The sequence below is a fragment of the Thermobia domestica genome, chromosome 9, assembly GCF_964235325.1.
Source record: "Thermobia domestica chromosome 9, izTheDome1.hap1.1, whole genome shotgun sequence".
NCBI lineage: Eukaryota > Metazoa > Arthropoda > Insecta > Zygentoma > Lepismatidae > Thermobia > Thermobia domestica.
In genome coordinates this window covers 132,013,578-132,027,564 of record NC_137462.1, presented here as the reverse complement: position 1 = coordinate 132,027,564, position 13,987 = coordinate 132,013,578, and positions in this window count along the sequence as shown.

Below are 13,987 nucleotides of genomic sequence, written 5' to 3'. Positions count from 1 at the left end.
TGTCAGATCACCCAATCGAAGTAGACATAAAAACAATCGAAAGATATGGCAAAATTCTAGGAATACGACAAATTACGTGGATAGACATAATCGCGGTTCAAGAGATGGCACTTCGTATCAAAATCAGAATCACGATGCAATACATGTACAACATATGGTGGAACCTAATCAAGATTGTGCCGTACAATGTACCTTATTAGAATCATATGCTAGTACAAATTTAAATTGATTCTAGTTAATGAAGTTAGGGTTAAACCCATATCAGTTATATATTCTTGTGAATTTTTATTTTTAAGTTTATGTGTTAATATCAATAATGAAAACAATTCTTATAACTTCGGTATACAGACAATATGAGGAATTATAATTCGGTTCATAATTGATTAAAAGCAAAGATTATTTATATTAGATTGACTTGTGTTGAAAACTTAATTGTCAGAGATTATGTTAAGTATAAGATTCATTCTTTTAAGCTAATTATTCAACGACTATCTTGGATAAGATTCTTCATTATTCTGATGCTTTATAGATCCAATGTTTATTTTGAAATATCATCTGAAATAATTAATATATATAATGCGCCCTGCATCACGGTGACTCATGTATTAAAACGTAATTGATTCTTACGATTTTGACTTCGTACCCTTCAAAAATTATATATTAAGCGACGACGTTTAATAAATGAATATAATTAATGTAATAAAATATAAGTAGTAATGAAATGAAAGATTTGTTATAAATGTATCTATATATGAAATGTAATGAAGATATACGAGGGGCGATCGAAATGTAAAGGACATATGTAATGTAAGATCTCTATTGTAAACGGACCAGTGATTCTTGAAGATAAAAGCCAAGTTCGTTTATGACTTTTATATTCAGTCCCATCGTCGGGCGACATTTTTATATAACGAAATATTGGATAGGTTAATAATTACCTGTACCTTGGGTAGAAAGTGCTCATACATAAGCACTATACCTTATAGAATGTTAATTTAATAATAACAAAAGAAGAAGGTTTTTAATATCTGTAAGATATTAGAGAGTAATAGATAGTTCGTTGCTATGTAATTGTTTATGGATACCGAATTCTCAGGTATGTGTGCACGACAGTGTGAATGAAAAATACATTAAAAGTGTATCAACTAATAAACCATTTAAAACCGTTCATCTACTTTATAATTCTGATAGAGAAGGTGAGAATAGTATTATATACATAATTATTAAAAATATTTTTACATGAAAACAGTTACTACCACTCAAGTTCTTTATATCATCGATCGAACCAGGTTGACGACTACCCTTGGTGAGTCGTTATAACTTAGTGTCATTTTATAGAACATACATAACACAACATTTTTATAGAGAAGCAATTTTTCATAAAACGCATACTTTTAGAAATATTTAGCTCTAAATTCTAAAATTCCGAAAACTATCTTCAAACTGACTTTATATTTTTATCGGATTTAGGAAGTAATTATTAACAAGTTAAAGTTTGACATGGATCTGTGGCGGATGTAGAAGGCAAAAACTGGGGGGGGGCAACTAGAACCCAGACTATGATAAATATATAATGAGTTTACTATAAACTTTCAAAAATATATAAATAGTAGTTTAATTTTTAGTCACTCAAAATACTGGGGGAACTAGGGCCCCCGGCCCTGGTCTAGATCCGCCACTGACGTGGATGTTGGTAAAGATTATTTAAATGACATACTAAAATCCCACAACTTCTTCGTTCGCCATATTGGAAAATGTCCAAATGTTAGAAGTAATTGAAAGATATTTTTTACGTGAAATACAGAATTTGGACCGTGCTAAATATTTGAGAAACTGTAAATGCAGTCAATCCAGGATCAATTGAAAACAATGTTGGTGGGTGGGGGGAAACATTATAACGTGTTTAATGTTGTCGTTTGTCATCTTGAGATCAACTTGTATATTTTAAATGGCAACATGGTCGCGTGACATATTAAACAACATCCATGCCGACCTATCCAGCAACCGGGAAAGTCTTCATTGAGACATCGATTGCATTACGAAAATAATGCCACGGTGCCCCTTCTTGTTGCCAATATTGATGAAATTACCCTTCCTCGTTCAACAATAGTGGCATAAGTGTTTTCAAGCATATCTCCATATTATGCAGCATCCAAGGTCTCATCAATGAAAACAGGTCCAATAAATTTTTCGACCGATATTCGACACTACCCCATTACCTTACTTGCACCTTGCATCTTTGATGCATCTATCCAATTAAGATTTGTATTAGCCCAGTACCGAACATTTTGCCTACTACTGAGTAATCCTACGATAAAGTTTTTCTTCTCAAAATCTGCATCGGTTTTGAAGTTGTCAATGGATTTAGGATAGATTATGTTATCATTTAGACTTAAATTTTGTTATGTGTGCAACATTGTATAGATGGGAACCGACTGTCTAGTTACTTTTTTTCTTGTAGGTAGGACAGGATGCTCACTCGAGAGGAAAGAATCGAAATTATTCTTTTGACTGGAGGACGAAATTTAGCAATAATAACAGCCGTCTTCAAAGAGCCACATCCTAATCGCGAGCCGGTGACAGACAATACTGTACGAAAACTAATCCGCAAAATCAGGGAACAGAAAATGTTGCTGATTTACTTCGATCAGGACAACCACGAAATACAACTGATCCAGACACATCAGCAGCTGTGTTGGGTTTATTGGTGAAAAGTCCAACGAAGAATGTGCGACATCTATTAAGTAAATAAAATTTTAGTGTCAAAAGTGTTCAATATTAAAAAGGGAAAGTGGCATTTTTAACAATTACATTTGAAACAAAAACGGTCAGAAGATGATTCTGATAGGCCAATAGAGTTTTATGAGTAGGCGTTGTCCCAGATAGTCGTGACCCAGTGTTTCCTCATAACATTGTTTTCAGTGATGAAACAAATTCCATGTAACAGGTGAGATTAACAACCAAAATGTCCGGTACTAGGCTAAAACAAATCTTAATTGGATAGATGCATCAAAGACGCAAGGTGCAGGTAAGGTAATGGTGTGGTGTGGTGTGGTGGGGCGAAAAACTTATTGGACCTGTTTTCATTGATGGGACCTTGGATGCTGCACATTATGGAGATATGCTTGAAAACACTGCCACTATTGTTAAAGGAGGAAGGGTGATTTCATCAATATTGGCAACAAGATGGGGCACCGCGGCATTATGGTCGTAATGTAATCGATGGCTCATTGAAGACCTTCCGGTTGCTGGATAGGTCGGCATGGACCAGTTGAGTGGCCAGCAAGGTCCTCCGACCTAACTCCGTTGGATTTCTATCTTTGGGGGCATTTTAAAGCTATTGCCTACCAGTGTAAAATTAATGAAATTGGCTATTTGAAAAGGAGAGTCATTACGGCCTGTGAATAAATATCACCAACTATGCTTCGCAGAGTACACAAGCACTGGGTCGCATGGTTAAGAATGTGTATAGAACATAACGGTGGGCATGTTGAACATGTCATGTGATTGTATTTGTCTTATATGTGATAAATTTCTGTTTTTCTGGTTATTAAAGAATACGTAATATGAGATGTTATAAAGCTTGTGTTTTACTTTATCTTTAACCTTGAATTCGAAATTTCGCACAGCACATTTCATAGCATTTCATACATAACATAACCTAAATCTATTCACAACTTCAAAGCAGTTGCAGGGTTTGGAAAAATAACCTTACCGTTGGGATTCTGTTTCAACTAGGATGTTGTTTAATATGTCACACGACCATGTTGCCATTTAAAATAAACAAGTTGATTTCAAGATGGAGGACGACAACCTTAAACACGTCATCATGTTTCGTTCCTCCCACCGTCATTGTTTCCAATTGACTCTGGATCGACTGCATTTGCAGTTTCTCAAATATTTAGCCCGGTCCAAATTTTGTATTTCACGTAAAAAATAATATCTTTCAATTACTTCTAACATTTGGACATTTTCCAATATGGCGAACGAAGAAGTTGTGGGATTTTAGTACGTCATTTAAATAATTTACCAACATCTATGTCAAATTTTAACTTGTTAATAATTACTTCCTAAATTCAATAAGATTTTAAATCAGTTTGACGGTAGTGTTCGGAGTTTTAGCATATTTCTAAAAGTATGCGTTTTATGAAAAATTGTTTTTCTATTTAAAAAAAATATTGTTATATATGGTCTGTAAACCGACACTAAATTTATCTCTTTATGTTCAACCATATCGAAGATACTGCTATTTTTATCTGGGTACTGTTCATTTGACACTTCCAGCTGCAATTTTCCAAAATGGCGGCGAAGGTAACGTGAGATTTCAGGGGACTTTTAGTAGGTTGTTTAGAACGTCATTCCCAACATCTGTACCAATTTTCAACTTGTTACTAGTTTGCTCCCTTCTTCATTAAAATTTGAGCTTCATCTACTGCACTATAGCTAACATGAGTTGTTCGAAAAACACAAACAAAAAAATTCTGAAATTCCGTAAAACCCGACGGGTGGTATGTAGACCACCATAAAGTAAAGTATCTTAGGCTTAAATCTGGGATTCTTTGCACAAGAGGTGCAAGCACTACTACTGATTTGGCTCTTTAATGTACTTACTAAGCGTTATTTTATACATTTAAAAAACTAAAATTAATGCTTGCTCTTTGGCTGTAACTTTGTTATTCCTTCAAGATTGTTATTATATTCTAACTATTTTGCATTAAAGTGAAATCTATATTTATAAAAATGGAAGTGAGTATGTTTGTGACAACTCTTGAACCACCCGACCGATCTCAATCAAATTTTCAACATAGATAAGGTTCGGGCCTGGGATGGTTTTTATCATTTCACTTTCGGTACAACTTAGGTGAGGGGGAGGGAAGAAATTATATAAAGAAAATAAATAAACTCAATAACTCTTGAACCAAGAGACCGATCTCGATGACATTTGCCAAATAGATGAGTTTCGGACCTGGGATGTTTTTTTATTTTATTTTATTTTATTTTTTTTATCATTACACTTTGACGGTGCAATTTTGGGAAGAGGAACATTTGTGACTTAAGAACACTTGAACCACCCAACCGATCTCAATCAAATTTTCAACATAGATGAGGTTCGGGCCTGGGACAGTTTTATAGTTTTTATCATTTTACTTCGACGGTGCAACTTAGGGTTAGAAAGTATATATATTTAAAAATGAATGAAACTGACCGTTATTAGTGTCGAATCCATAGTTTTCGGGGTCCCTGTAATGAACAGTGACACTTCTGGTGCCGTTTAAATCAAAATTCAGCCCCGCAACTTGGGGGAGCGTTAGAGGGGAAATGATCGAAAATAACCGATATTAGTGTCGAATACATAGTTTTCGGGGTTGCTGAGATGATCAGTCATTTTTCATGTCTTTAAATCCAAATTAATTCTTTTATGTTCAAAATGAAACGTATTTTAAGTGCGAAGAACGGGTATTCAGCTAGTATTAAATATTTTGAAGATAATGATTGTTACTTTTTTATTGTTTTATTTTTTTATTATTGTTTTACTGTTAGTAAAAGAGATTATAGATATGCTACATTGACTTGATCCTTAGTCTTCCGTTGCAAGCGCTGCTATCGGTTGAAGGAATTCCACTCGCTTTCTCTCGCTTAGCAACAGCTGAACCCTTATTGGCTCAACGCGTGGGTATGTGAGGGTGTGAGCGTTAGGTCGCATTTTTGCCACGGCTCAAGACATTTTGGCAGCACAATAAGTGCCTTTGCTTTTTATCGTCAGCAACAATATAATGCATCAAAGGCTAAACAAAATGAAATGCAATTTCTATTATACGACTCACACTTACGTTTTGTAGGCTAAAGTCTTTATAATATTTGGTTTGTTTTAGCTTCATTATTTATTTATTTATTTATTTGATGGGGTTTTGTGCCACCAAAACCTTATTAAGTACGACTGGGATTGGGGGCTGTATACACGGTGTAGATAACATTCCACTGTCTTAAAATTATATTAACATTTTTTGAGCAACTACAGGTTTTTTCTAAATTTAGTTTTTTTTTCATTTATCATTTTTTTTTTTTTTTTACATATAAGTTTCAAATTTACCATATAAACCCATTGGACTTCATGTGTTTTATTGTACTTTGGACGTTACGCAATTTTTCCGAAACTGCAATTTTTAAACTGTAGATTTTTGCTCATGTTCATACAAAAACTTCAGAAACCAACTAAAATATAACAAGAACACGTAACATTAAAGTTTCACTACCTAACAAATAGTGTGGCCGTTTGTATAAAAATTGAAGGGAGAAAATGACTATTCCAGAGGACTGTGGGTTTTCTCAATCTATACCATGTTCAATTAAGAATCATTCTAACTATATGATACATTCCATATATAAGGAAATTAAGTCTAGTTTTTGGTCATTTTGTATGCACAAAGAAATGTATTTAAAGGTTCTCTCAGAGCTAAAAAGATTCATGTCCAGATTTTGTAAATAACTCTTATAAATACGTAGAGAGCAGTGTTAACTTTTCCACATAATTAAGAAGACCGTACAAACTTTAGGTCTCTTTTTCTCATAACTTTGATAAGTGGTTTTGACTCTCTTGTGCCTTGAATGCCTTGTATTTGGAAATAGAACTTGGAAAATGTGACAGTTATGAATTCCACAGGATAAATTCGGAATCATCAACAGTAATAGGCTTCCTCTTAACCAACTTATTATTTTACTGCTTTCAATATGGAAGCTCTGGGTTCAATTACTGACGAGACCCCGAAAAGGTCGGGTTCCACTTGTAGTTCTAAATTTCATACAGTCTCGATGCTGAAAAGCGATGAAAATTCCAAACTAATTGCAACAGTACTGAGTTCCGATCACAGGTAATCTGAGGAGTGATAGCAAAGTTTTGGCATTGAAGAATTGCAATTGAATGAGGAGATTCGCCTTTAGGAATGAATTGAATGAACACAGGCAGAAGTAGTGACAAAGTCTTATAGTAAACAATTAGAAATATCAATAAACCACAGTACATTTGGAAAATTAGTAAAAGCAAAATTTACAACAAAAAATTGTTGGTTCATTTCACCTTCATCGACATCTTTCGAAAATTACTTTAGTATGCAGTTTATGAAATAGTGTCAATAGTTGATGCGATTGACGGGCGTTCTGGACGGTTTATATAATACCGCGCTTACCGATCATTATACATAAATCAAACGTCATTTGTAAGGTTATAATTTCATGAAGGCTGGGTTTGGATGTGAGGTCTGTGAAATAGTGACCACGGTCATCGAATCAAACCCAGTGATCACTATCATCAAGGATTATTTAATTGTGGTTTTTTTGTGCCGTGATGTCATCTGGATCATCTCTGAAAAAAGATAACCATTGCATTGGGTGATCACGACCACTACACATTTAGTACACTTTAATAAAATGAGGAAAAGCTTTAGAAAGCTCAGAAACAGTATAACAACGCTAACATATTTTGCGTGTATGTGAAGCAGGTTACTAACAGCTCGTGACTTCATACAGCCACAATTTATCGTAAGTTTAGATTATAGCGTTAATCTGCTGCCACTGAGGTTTGAGGGTGTGTTGCTAAAAATATTTGGCAAGAATGTATCCTTAAAACGTACTGACTGTGAATCTAACATGTCACCTGTCATTGCTTTCAGCAATGAGAGGATCTATAGTACAAGTATTCTTTTCGTTTCTATTTGCAATGCAAATGCAAGATATCGTGAAATGGACAAGAGGAGATGTAATCTTCCGGGACAATCGACATTTCATTCAACACATTTTCTTTTTCGCATTTCTCTTAAGGAACTCAATACTTTCATCTATATCAGTATACATTGTATGTTAAGAAGACTATATTCACTTACTTTCTTTTCAGCTTTTTATTGTAAGAATGTGTAACTTGATTACAACACAGATATCAGAAGATAGGGCTATGTGAAAGCATGAACTGCAAACATAATAAGTAACACTGTCAGTTTACAAATAGTGTGTGTGACTTCTAAGTAGTACAAAAGTCTAAACCATCTATCATGTGTGACTGTGATGAAGTTACTCACCATTAGAATATCATGTTATCAATTAATCTGCTTATGTTAATGTCAGCCAAATGCATCATGACGGAATAAATTAAACAATCGTAGAAATGCATTTGTCATACAATGCAACCAACAGGTAGGCTATGTAGTTCACGCATTACTGCATATAACTGTGTAGATTCAACATATTTATCGGTTCTATTGTATTCATACATCTATGTGTTATAGGTCCAACATTTTTAAAGGCAAATAATAATATAAATTTGGATCAGATATTTAACTAATTTTATTGAAATTTGGGCTAAATTATTAATGTTAGTGTGCACGGTAGCTCAGTGATATGGCGTTCAACATTGTTTTGAGATGTTCCTGGCTCAATCCCAGTCGATATGAACAACATATTGCCCGTTACTTGTCTTGAATTTCTCCTGTTTCTTCCTACAGTCTTATTTCTTCATTTCTTTCACACTCATTTAATTTCACTAATTATTCGTCTCCTTTAACCTAAAGGGCATAAACGTAGAAACATTCTAAGTACAGGCGATCATCCAAACTGATGGATTTCCACAGTACATATTTTTCGGTAAACAGTGTTCATAAAATATACAAATATATGAAAAACTCGTATTCGATAAAAAGTACAGGTATGTTTTGATATGCATGATGATCATAACTTGCATACCTTTCGAATATAACCAAAATGTTACCTCATCTTTCTTTATATTACACAATATATATTTATTTTTAAAAAATCAATTTTAAGAATTATAACTAGACGTACCATCTGCAGTATCCCTTGGATCCCAATTCAACTGTCGTCAATTATTTATGCTTTATGTTGAGAAATTATTTATGCTTTAGGTGATGTCCGGGGCAAACATTATACAATAAAACAGTATCTCCACAACAAATGTTCATTCAAACCCGAAAGGTCTTAAATTTTTTACTGGTACTAGTACTGTATATATACTATAGATTTACTGGTACTGTAGATTTGTGAGATACAGCAGATGGTAAGTCAAATTTCTATTTTCAGAATGCATTTTAGGAAAAGGAAAAGGAAAAGGAAAAGGAAATATATATATATATATATATATATATATATATATATATATATATATATATATATATATATATATTGTGAGTGCAGGTAGCCAGAGCTGAAACGAAGGATACCAAGAAACACCAACACAAATTAAATAAAATAAATAAGGTGTAGTGGCTGGGAATATTCAAATTTAACAGAGAAATTTACATAAAATGCAAATTACAGACATCTGATAATTTCTTCCCTCTTGGAGATGATAGTATTCTCCTGTAAGAGCCGCCACTGCACAAGTAAGTCGGTAGAGCATATAAAATTTTCAGTTAATGAGAACAACAGAGCTCAGGGATTATCTGTGCCACAGTCATGGTCAAGATGCTACTATAGTGAGTTGTTTCTGAAAAACCAAAAAAGGTTAAAAAAAAATTTAAACTTTAAATTAACAGGTAGCAGCCTGTTTCAGAACTCACTATACTCATGACTGCTGAAATGGTTCTCTGGGCATTAATATTCTCTCTGGGCCCCATTCAGAGAGCCGGTCAGGCATACACACAACAAGGGAAAATGCCTCCTTGTATCACACTCCTGAAAAACAAACATTATCATAGTAGTAGGTACTCACCCTGCAGCAAATTGAGTTCAAGACAAATTCTGGTTAGAGATGTCGGTTTATTTTCAACATAATGGAACATTAAGATGAGTGCTGTTGAGGTATATCCACACTCCAATACACTGAGACGTTAACTTCCTTTTTTAGTGCACTACTTAACACAATACACAATATTATATATAATTATATATATATATATATATATATATATATATATATATATATATATATATATACAACACTTTTCACTATTTAAGAAAATAAACAAAAGAGGGGAGGACGAAAACTTGATAATTAAGGTCTGGTTGACCTTAGAAGAAGAAAAAAATATTATATACAACTTTCTTTATCTCCTCATTTTGCTGAGTTCATGGTCTCTAACAGTCTTAGAGAGAAGAAAATAATATCACACAAATTTTCATATTTTTAATCAACACGTTACTAAAAAAACAAAATTAACTGATCAAATATTTTAGTTAATTTTCGTAGCACAGTTCCTGTAGGTAAAAAGCACGGTTCACGTACACAGTTCTAGTTGAAAGACACCAAGTCCTTCCACATTCCCATTTCACTGCAAAAAGGTAAATGTTCTGTACAATGTTTAATGCTGGATAATGAAGTTTCTCGATGTGGACATGGGTCTGTCCATGAAAGCAAGTAAATACAAATGCGTGAAACCTTGTACAAAAGTCCAAGGAAGGCACTGTGTTAAAAGACGTTACAGGCCCTTTTTAATATCTCAATTAGAGAGATTTCATTTTTCGTATTCACTGCCATACCGGAAGTGTAACTGCTTCCCCAAAACTAACTGGTAGGGTTTTTGATAAAATGTCAACTTATTTCTTCTCACAAGAGTGACTATTATCACTCTGTTAAAAAAAAAATAAAATAAATGATTTCAATTGTTACTTTCCATTTTCAATTGTGGTTCATTTGTACGACTTAGTTTCAAACAATGTAGATATGTGCAAGTTTTAACACATCCTTTTTATGTACACTCGAAGATGATATGTAGAAGTAAAGTTCACTACACACTCGAGTAGTCCAGTATTTCACAGGAATCTCCACGGGGACCAAAAGTTGTCCACACGTCTTCCTGGGTTATATCACACTGATGGTAAGAGAAGTCAAGACGACTTCCTTACGACGATATTTAACGTGTTCTCACTTCCAGACACAAGAACGAACTTACCTTGTTCACCACAGAAACAAGTATATCTATTGCACAAAACCAAGAAAGGAAGAAACTCGCTCCTTTTTGAGTCTTTAACAAAAAGTTTTGTGCTTCCGGCTATCTTCCGGGTGGTCCTCTCTGCAAATACCACCAGTTCAGTGGCCTCTAGTTGCCAATTTGACCCGCACCCCTTTTGACAGGTGCTGCTCTCCTTAGTTACGGTGAACTTGGAACCTTCTGCTCCCAGCAGAAGTCTATGAGAGTTTTTCCAAACAATATGATTATATTCACTTATAACAACACTTATGAATAGGAGTAATACATGTTATGATACATAGAAATAAAGTAAAATATTTATAAAATACAATGATATGCTATACATAAACTGTCATCTCCCCCAGACGCAGAAGAAACCCCAATTTCCTGCGGCTGTCCTTCAAGCTGTCTGCTACCAATGGCATCCATGTTTGTTTTGGAGAGGGATAGAGGAAACATCTTTGTTTATTATTACTTTTGACAAATACAAGAGCCAAATGTCTTGTACGAAAAGGATACACGCTGATAAAATTTATCAGGAATTTTGTACGGTATTTCCAAGAACGATTTGAGCGTAATACGTTAATATTAATATTTTACACAGAAAATTAGTCAAAATAGAGTAAAACATTTCAAACTGGCTTGGCATCTTGGGAAAAAAATTATAGGTTCGCTTGCAGACCGTACCGGTCATGGGTGAAGAGGGGGGCGGAAGAGACGCTTGAGCTAGCTGCACACAAAATCACACCTATAGAAATCGAAAAACTCACATGTAGAAGCTAAAATTTTTACAACTTTTTAAACAATAGAAGTGGTGTGTCTTTACCCACTGTATTTAAGTCAGTGTTGTTTCACTAAGGAATTTTGTAGGATCCTTCCTGTGTATAATGAGTCTTATTTAGTTCCTTATCTAGTGATTTCTTTACATGGTGAGTCGTGAGGACCTCACATATAGAAGTCTCGGCGACGAGAAGTCGGGAGAGAAAAAAAAACTTCTGTCAGCGCTCGCTCTGTCTTCCAACGTTCTAAAATCAATGCATGATTCCATAGAATCTGCCTATTTCTTCAATAATTAATCCATCGTAGAGGATTTTAATATTATTCTTCCTTCATCCCCATGTCTGCTATATATATTACAATAACCCAGTAATTAGATGCAAGCAGTAAATACAATATAACTAGCATATAAAGCAAATAACACAAATGAATAAATACAATATAATACAATATTGTATTAATATTTCCGTACTACGCTCGGTGTTTTAAACATCTTTAATCATAATATCTAGATAATATGCAATAAGTATGCAAATATTCAAGCAATTAATTGTGTCACAAAATAATCTATTTACATATTGATATGTAAATGTGCCCCTCATCTGCATTTTGATATGCAGATGATGGAGAAGGACACTGGCCTCCTACAATATATATTGCATAGTATAAAGAAAGACGTGGCAACATTTTGGTTATATTCGAAAGTTATCCAAATAAAAAAAGGAGAAATTTATGCAGTGATAAATTAAAAAAAAAACAAGTTTACATGTTTTGTAGTTCTTTATATCTTCTTGATATATTACTGTATAAAAAGGCAAATGTACATCTTATAAGAATCTTTACAGTAGCTTTGTGTACAACGTTGTGGCTTTTTGGAATAACAGTGATGAGCCCTACACTTTCAATGAGTTACATTTGAGTACACGAGCTTCTCGTAATATGGTATTTTTGGTTTGTTAAATACCAAAATGTTTTTTTAGACTATCAACATAGTATAAAGAGATACCGATATAAATTATGTATGTAAAACTGACTTCCGTTTCGAATTTCTGTCATTGAATTGATCAGTATGTGTATGTTAAAAAGAAATCAAGTTGTTGCCTCATTTTCCATATCTTTGTTTATACTATGCAATATCTATTGCAAACTTGTTTCGGTATTCATATTTGTGCTGTATTGAAAGTTTAAAAAAAAACAAAGAAAGAAATTAATTATGTGAGAAATTATTTATGACAATAAATTCATTTCAGTACCAAAGACATGTGTTAATCGATCAGAAAATCCGCAAAATGGTGGAAGAAGACCGTAATTACTGTGCAAGTCTGGTACCCTACATTAGTCGCATCAAATCATAAACTGCCAATACCTAAGCAATTTGTAGTGTGCTAAAAGATTGCTTATTTGCACTATGTGGTCTTACTACTTTAAAACGAGATTTTAGATTGCCTGGTATTGAGTAATCGTTTGCGGCCAATCTACAGCCAGTTAGTTTATGGTATATGATGAATCCTGAGCAGTCATTATCAAAGCAAACAAAAATATGAGCTTATTTTTACGACTTAAATTACATTGATTATCGTTACCATTAAGTTTAACGAAAAAGAAATATTCATATTTATGAATCTAAGAAGCATTAATGTGGTAGATCATTTATGATCTGTTGTAATTTTTGCATCTCTAATGCCCACGTTCAAATAATTAGTATATCCATATTTATAAGGCATTTACTAAGCATAAGATGAAAGCTATCTCTTCTATAATGATTATTGTATTAAAAATAATGTTGTTCAAATGATAACAGCTGCATTCTATGACTCTCTTATTACCTGAGTAAGCGATAGAAATCTAAAATTCTTCCGTGTTCCATCTTGCATATTTATTACCACGGTTTCTCAAATTACATGTAAACATCTCTCTTTGCAAACTTATCGCAAAACCGAAAGTGTGTTAAACGTTGATGGTGCTGATATTAACAGTCAAAATAATAGCCATAAAAACGCACAAGTGTGGGTTTCCAAAGACGATCAACTATATGTAAATCTAATAATATGCATCACGATGTCTGCATAACGTGACTGATGATGCACGCTTATGGTGTAAGCAAGCTGCATACAAATAAGGTTTTCAGTAGTATAATTTTTTTCTTTTGTTTTTCAAAATCCTTACTTTGATTTGATATACATTGAGATTAAAGAAAAAGCAAAAAAATAGTAACAACATTCGCGTTTAAAAGTAAATTGTTACTTTACATGATTGACGAGAAAGTAATGAATGTGTTTATTATACTTTAAAATTTT